Here is a 7500-nt window from a genome sequence, read left to right as displayed (position 1 = left end):
TCCGTCTACTGTTCGAGGATGGCGGCCATGTTTTCAGAATATGAGCTGCTGGGGAAGCAGCTCAAGAAAACAAGGGAAGAGCTGCAATGTGCCAGGAACATGGCAAATAACTCTTCTAAGACCAAGAGAGCCGCTTACTCGGCAAAAGTCAAGGCACTCAAGAGTGAGGTGGAGGAAATGGAAAGGAGGAGAGCAGCGATCCTGGAGGGCAGCGGTGCAATGAGGGAGAAGCTGCAAAATGAAGATCGCTTCCTGAAGATGGCTTCCAGTGGAAGAGGTGAGGGGAGTGATAGTGAAGATGTAAGCAGCGGAGAGAGCAGTGGGGAGAACGGTGATGTGGACAGTGAAGATGAGGTGGAGCAGGGCAGGGGTGAAGAAGGTGGGAAGGGTGAAGTTAACCCGGTGTCCCCCAACGCCCCCAGCACCCAAACTGTTCCAGAAACCCCGGTGACCCCATGCACCCCCCCAGAGTCAGCAAGAATAGAGCCACAACAGGTGGCATTACCTGATTCGCATGGAGATGATAGTGATGATGGACTTATCCCCAGTGGTTTGATGAAAGCCATAATCATGCAGGAGTCCCCCATGGCGCTGGATCGCTTCTCCTTCGGCGAAGAACTGCCAGGGGATGAAGGAAAGAGGAAAAAGAAAAATAAAACAACAAAAGTGAGGAAAGAAGTCAAGTTGGTGTATGTAACACAGCAGTCTGGATCAGCTGAGAAGTTGATTCGGGCTGCTGTGTCCCCTAAACTGCAGGGGTCCGTTTCTGAAGTGGAGCGGGTCCAGCAGAGAAAGGGGGTACAAAAGCACATGGCCAAAGCAGTGAAAATGGCGGAGGACGCCACTCTCAGCAGTGGGAGTGACGTCAAGGAGGAAGAAGGGCCAGACAAAAGGCATCCGGGCCAATCAGGTGGCTCGGGCTCTGCAGGCCACGCCCCTTCTCGTGGGGGGCGTGGCCGGGAGTCAGGGTCCGTGATGGAGGTGGGGGGCGGCCCCCAGAGTGTGCCTACAGTGATGGTGCGCTCCCCTGCAGGAGGGGGGGGGAGTGTGGCTACAGTACATTGTACCCCCCATGTGTCGGCAGAGGGGCTCGGGCGGCCGAGCAGCGGCACTGTGGGAGAGGCAGGGGGCGGTCCCCAGGTCGACATACACTCCCCTGTGGGCGGGGGGAGTGTCTATAGTACCGCAGCCCAAGAAAAGTGTTTCCCCAAGGAGGTAACCGCTGGGGGGCGGTCCCCAGTGGTAAAGGGGAGTGCCCATAGTAAAAACGAAGCCCCCAGAGCAAGCAACATTGATTTTGGTGAGGGAGTGACCCGGCTTTGCCCACTTCCGGTTTCGGCCGCGTCACTTCCGGTTTCGGCCGCGTCACTTCCGGTTTCGGGTGGTGCGGCAAGGAACACTGTCCGGCCGGAAACAAGTGATGAACCAAAGGTTCCGGATGACACAGAAGGGGTGGGGAGCCCCGGAGTACATGCACAAGCACCACCAACATCGTTGCCACCTGCAGGAGCCCAGCAGCAGCAAGTGAGTGAACAAGGTGGCCTATCAGGAGCCCGGGAAAGTAGGATAAAAAATGTCCTAAGACCAGCAACTTTGGTTTTTAGTCCCAGCCCTGGCTTAGTGAATGAAAATATAAGCAATAGCAGGGGGAATGTGGATGTGGATATGAATGTGGATGTGGATATGGATGTGGTGGATGTAGTGGAAGGGGGCGGAGGGAGGGGGAGCCCTCAGGGTTCATCTCCAGCACCTGTCCCGGCCCCTGTCATAACCCCTGGTACCCCTAATGTCATGGCCCCTGTAATGGCCCAGGGTAATAATGGTGGTCAGCAGGTGGGGGGAACTGGGGACGGTCAGGGGGTATCCGGTCCGGCTGCACCCCCGGTCCGCAGTTATGCTAGTGTGGCGGCTGGGGGTTCAGGGGGGTCCTCGATCCCGTCCGCAGGGCAGGGTAACTTGCAACTGCGCCTCCTGGGAGCTCTTAGGCGGGGAGACAAGTCGCTACAAGTAGAGGGAAGGGAAGTAGACCTATCGTTCTGGGTTGAAAGACACGGACTCGGTGCCTTCCGAGAACATAATGGGGAGGTAGTGTGGTCGCTCCCTACAGCCGGGCAGGAAGTGGGCCGTAGGAACGTGGCCCGCCTGATTTGGAGGGGCAGTGATGCGTGTCCCCAAAGGGGCAAGGTAGTGGAGCTCCTGCTGCAGGCGGGTTTCAAGGCGAGTGACATCTTTGCCTTGATCCACCCCTACGGTTCCGCTGAATTCGACGTCAGTTTCGCTAGGGCCGAGGGGCTTGAGGCCTTTTGGTCCTATTACGAACTGGCGAAGGAGGAGCCCGGCTGGCGGGATTTTGCTGTAAAAGCAATTTCCCGTCAGAATATGATCAAGAAGGTGACCGTGCTTACCCGTAACGAGTCACTTTCTTGTTACGACATAATGACCTGGCTAGGCCGCTATGGGGAGGTGACGGACGTCCCCAGGAAAAACTTCGATCAGTATGGGATCTGGTCTGGGGCCTGGACGTTTTCCGTCCGCCTAAGGCGTTCAGGTAATACAGTGACGCACATTCCATCAGCTACCTTCCTAGGACGTGATAGGATCCAGATCTTTTACCAGGGTCAGCCGAAGCTGTGTCACAGGTGCGGTGACCCCACTCACCTTAGCGCGCGCTGCACTAGGCAGATGTGCGCTTTGTGTGGTGGGGAGGGTCATCTAGCCGCATCCTGTGACCGGATTAGGTGTCACCTGTGTGGTGACCTCGGTCACCCATTCAGCCAATGTCCACGCTCTTTCTCCAGAGCTGCGACCGCCCCAGCCGGGGAGAGCCACTTGGTTGCCTCGGGGGGGGAAGGGACCAGCAAAGGAGAGGGGGCATCCGGGCCGGTGAAGAAGCACAAAACTCCCTCTAAGCTTAGGCGAGAGGAGAAGCGCAGGAGGAGCAAGGACCTTGGAAGTTCCCAGGGAGTAGTTCGGGGTCCGGCTCCAAATGCAGCAACAGAAGTGCAGGCTGAGGCTCCGGAGGAGGTTGTGTTGGATGAGGAGATCCGGAGAATTGAGCGTGAGGAGGGTGAAATTGCCAGTCCCTCCGATTCCTCCCAGTATGAAAGTCTGGATGAGAGTCCGGAGGAGTGGCAGACACAACAAAAGCGTCCAAAAAAAACTCCACAAAAGAGCGGCAAGGGGAAAGGGAAGAGGAAGGCAGGCCCCTCAAAAATAGCCCCTAAAGCTCTTAAACCAGACCAGGGACCAAAGGAAGGCTCTACTACCCCCCCTCTGGTTGGTTTGTCAAACCGTTACCAGTCCCTGGAAGGAGGGGAGGGGCTGGAGGAGCCTTCAGGGGGAACAGGGCCTGCACCTTCGGGGGTAATTCCTGCGGAGGTGCAGGCTGGCCAGGCGGAGGGGACCGAGGACCCAGACATGGACTTATCCATGTCCCTGAAGCGCCCGAAGGAGGCCTCTAAGGGGTCCTCCTCGGACGGGGAGAGTCAGGAGAGAGGAGGGAAAAGGAGATGATGTAGTCATTGTATATATGTATATAATTTGTGTGGGTAAGACCGTCCAACTCAATCACCCTCTATGGCGGTACTCACTCCATTGACGCTGGCCTCTATTAACTGCGCCAGCATAAAGTCAGATGCGGCTCGCTTTGCGGCATTTAGCTTTTTTGAAAATAACTTAAGTAATGTGGATATTTTATTTTTGCAGGAGACCAGGTTAACAGACCTTGCCGCCATAGTGAAGGCCAGGAGGGAGTGGAGGTCTGGGCCTTCACACTGGTCTCTTGCGACAGAGCCGTATAGTGGAGTGGCGGTGCTTTTTACCGCACAGGTAGAATGCCGACGGGTTATTGAGTTGGAAATGGGGAGGTGCCTGATCCTGGATGTCCTCATGAAGGGACAAGAGCTTCGGCTCATTAATATCTACGCCCCGCAAACAAAGTGGGGCCGTAAAGATCTCTTTATGAGGATTAAGCCTTTCCTTTTTACCAGCCGGCAGGTTGTTTTTGGTGGGGACTTTAATAATGTCACCAGGACCCACGATAGGAGAGGCTCTAATGACCGGCTGGCCTACGACAGTGTCGCGCTAAATAGCATAGTTAGGGAAGCTCGCCTGGAGGATGCCCACATCCGGAGCCCCTCGGGCCACACGGGTTTCACCTATCATCGAGGTAGCTGTAGGTCAAGACTAGACAGGTTTTATTTGAAGGAGGAAGCCGTCTCTTCCGCCGTGAAGGTGGTTGAGGTGGAGTTCTCCGATCACTGTCTAATTTTGTTTTCCTTGAATGTTTCAGAGACTCCCCGGATGGGCAGAGGTTACTGGAAGCTGAATTCGTCCCTCCTGGAAGAAGCGGATGTAAGACAATCCTTTGAGGATTTTCTTCAGAGTCAGGTAGCTCTCCTGGACCTATGTAGTAGTAAGTCAGAGTGGTGGGAGATCCTCAAAAAACGGGTTGCCAAGTTCTTCCGCCAGCTCTCGAGCCTCAGAGCCCTGAACAGATACCGTCTGTATCAGGGCCTGAGGAGGAAACTCGAGCATCTGGTCTCGACTGGAGGTAGCCGTTCGGAGATCTCCAGAGTGAAAGCCTTGCTCATGAGGTGCCAGTATGATAGGCACACATCTTTAGTTTTTGAGAGGGACTTCGGGAGGTACCGCTCGCCCGACCCTTACAGAAACTGCAAGATGTCAGTGAGTTGTAAGATCGTGACGGGTCTGATCGACAGTACAGGATCTCTGAAGCGGTCCAGTTCAGAGATCTTGGAGATCGTCAGATCCTACTACTCGGACCTCTTGGGGAGGAAGGATCTGAATCGAGACAAGATGTCGGCTTTCCTGGCCGAAGCAGCTCCTCAGTCGGGGGCTGACCTTCATCTTGACGGTTTGACAGATCCGATCAGGGAAGAGGAAGTGAGACTGGCGATTGACAGGCTCGGCCTGAAGAAATCGCCAGGTCCGGATGGCTTAACATCTGAGTTTTACAAGACCTTTAAGGAATTCTTAATTCCCCTCATGACCGAGGTATTCAATGAGTGTCTCTCCTCGGGCACTCTGCCGGAGTCTATGAGGAGGTCAGCCCTGATCCTTCTGTCAAAGGGTAGGGATCCTAGCCGTGTTGAGAATTGGAGACCCATAGCTCTTCTCAATACGGATAGGAAGCTTCTGGCCAAGATACTATTCAACCGGTTGGTGCATTTTGCGCCACAGCTTCTTTCGGGGACTCAGCATTGCTCGGTGCCAGGCCGAAGCGCTTTAAGCGCTGTCCTGAGTGTCAGGGAGGCAGTGGAGCGGAGTAGTGCTGGTTTCTGGAGGGGCTACATGCTGTCCTTGGATCAGGCGAAAGCATTTGATCGGGTGAACCACGAGTACCTCTGGTCTGTCCTTCTGAGGTACGGTCTGCCAGGGGGGTTTGTGAATTGGCTTAAGATCTTGTACGCAAGGGCAGAGAGTTTCCCGCTTGTGAACGGTTGGTCTGGCCGCCCTTTTGAGGTTGGGTCTGGCGTTCGTCAGGGTTGTCCTTTGAGCCCGCTGTTATATGTGTTCGCGATCGACCCTTTCCTTAGGATGGTCGATCGTGGACCATTGGCGGGAGTCGGGATGAGCCTGGCGGAGCCGGAAGCCACTCTGAGGGTGGTAGCGTACGCGGACGATGTCACCATCTTCGTGTCCTCAGTGGATGAGGCTCGAGTGGTGATGTCTGAAGTGGAGCGCTACTCGGAGGCATCCGGGTCCAAGATCAACCCGGATAAGTGTGAAAGTCTCTGGCTGGGAGGGGGAGATGCCACCTTTGACCTCCCGGACACCCTTCCAGAGCCCCAGTCCTCGGCTAAAATCTTGGGCATCCGATTCGGCCCGGGTGATTACCCATCCGTCAACTGGGATGGCAGGCTTAAGGATGCCGCCCAGAAGGTAGACCAATGGAAGGGTTGGTCTTTGACCCTGAGGGAAAGGGTGCACCTGATCAAATGCTACCTGCTCCCTTTGTTCATCTATCTGGGCAGCGTGTGTATCTTGCCAGAGGCATCCTATGCTAGGATCTACAGCCTGTTCTTCCAACTGTTATGGGGGAACAGGTTGAACCTTGTCAAGAGGGAGGTCACGTATCGCACGAGGAGACTAGGGGGGTTGTCTATGGTCAACCCCGTGGTGTTCTTAACTAACACCTTTGTTAAGATCAACATCTCGAACCTCTGGAAAGAGAGGGCTCCTCCGTGGATACTCTCCTGCAGGGAGTGGTTTCGGCCTTTCTTCCAGGAATGGGAGACAGGAGGGCGAGTGAAGGACTTGCGTACACCTCACGGGCATCTTCCGGCTTACGCTACCCCGACTCTGAAGGCGATTCGTCGGTGGGGTCTGGGAATGTGGGAGATCAGGACCCAGTCGAGAAAATTTCTCGACAAACGGGTTCTGTTGACCCATTTCCAGAAGCCTCTGGCGCTCAGGGATTGCCCAGGTCGGGATCTAGGGGTGGGCCTAAGCTTGTTAAATTCTAAGAGGATCCCCTCGAAGTTTTGGGACTTGGCCTGGCGCTGCTTTCAGGGAAGGCTATATGTAAGGGACAACCTGAAGTACAGGAACTCTGATGATCGTGGGTGTCCCCGTGAAGAGTGTGGGTCCACGCTGGAAAGCATGGATCACTTCCTGCTTCATTGTCCTTTTAATATAGCCGTATACAATCGGGTGGGAGCTTCCATCGGCTGGAGACAACTTGCCGGCCTCTCCTATGCGGAGTGGGCCTACGGGACATTCAACAACCTTGGTGGCCGAGATCGGGTGACACTTTTTATAGTTAGCTTAGTAGTCAGATACTACACCTGGAACGCACGGTGTTTAGTGTCCACGCAGCAGAAAGTCCTCTCTGAGGTGGAGGTGAGTAGGAACATCACCGGTGACCTCAGGAAGATCAGGTCTTTAGAGTATGGCAGCTTGGGTACAGATAGGGCTTCTCTCCTATGGAGAGGGTTTACTTTTGATGTGCCCTAGCTTTTCTTAGCCTTTAATTTGTAGGGAGAGAGTAGGGAGAGTGGTTAGGGACAGTTTATGCAGGGATAGAATAAGGGAAAAAAAATAGGGATAGTTTTTAAATTTAGGGAAGTATTTGGGTTGCCATACTCTGCTCCCGGTGGAGGGCTAATGCATGCCACTATAGCTTTTTGTTTTGAAATTGAAGAACAAGGTATGGAAGGCTTACAGGTTACCGAACTTGGGTCTAGAAGGTGTTATGGTGAAATGGTTTTAGTTAGGGGGGGGCTGTCTGGCGTTGGGGGGGTGTTGCTGCTGTCCTTCGGGGGTGGTGTGGCCCCTGCCCCCGGTCCTCATGGGCCGGGGGTGGGGGGTGTGCTGGCCCCGGGGGGCGGTGGTGGGATCCTCCTGGCGTTGGAGGGTCTCCCTCAGTTTTTTGGTTTTGTTATGCTTTGTTATAAAGTAAGTATAGGTTATGCTGAAGTAAGCTTGAGTTTGGTTTATATTTTGATTAGTTTAGAATTTATGTTGTGTTTTACTGAA

This window comes from Dendropsophus ebraccatus, chromosome 7 (genome assembly GCF_027789765.1).
Source record: "Dendropsophus ebraccatus isolate aDenEbr1 chromosome 7, aDenEbr1.pat, whole genome shotgun sequence".
In the NCBI taxonomy this organism is placed as follows: Eukaryota; Metazoa; Chordata; class Amphibia; order Anura; family Hylidae; genus Dendropsophus; species Dendropsophus ebraccatus.
Note: the sequence above shows the minus strand (reverse complement) of the source record.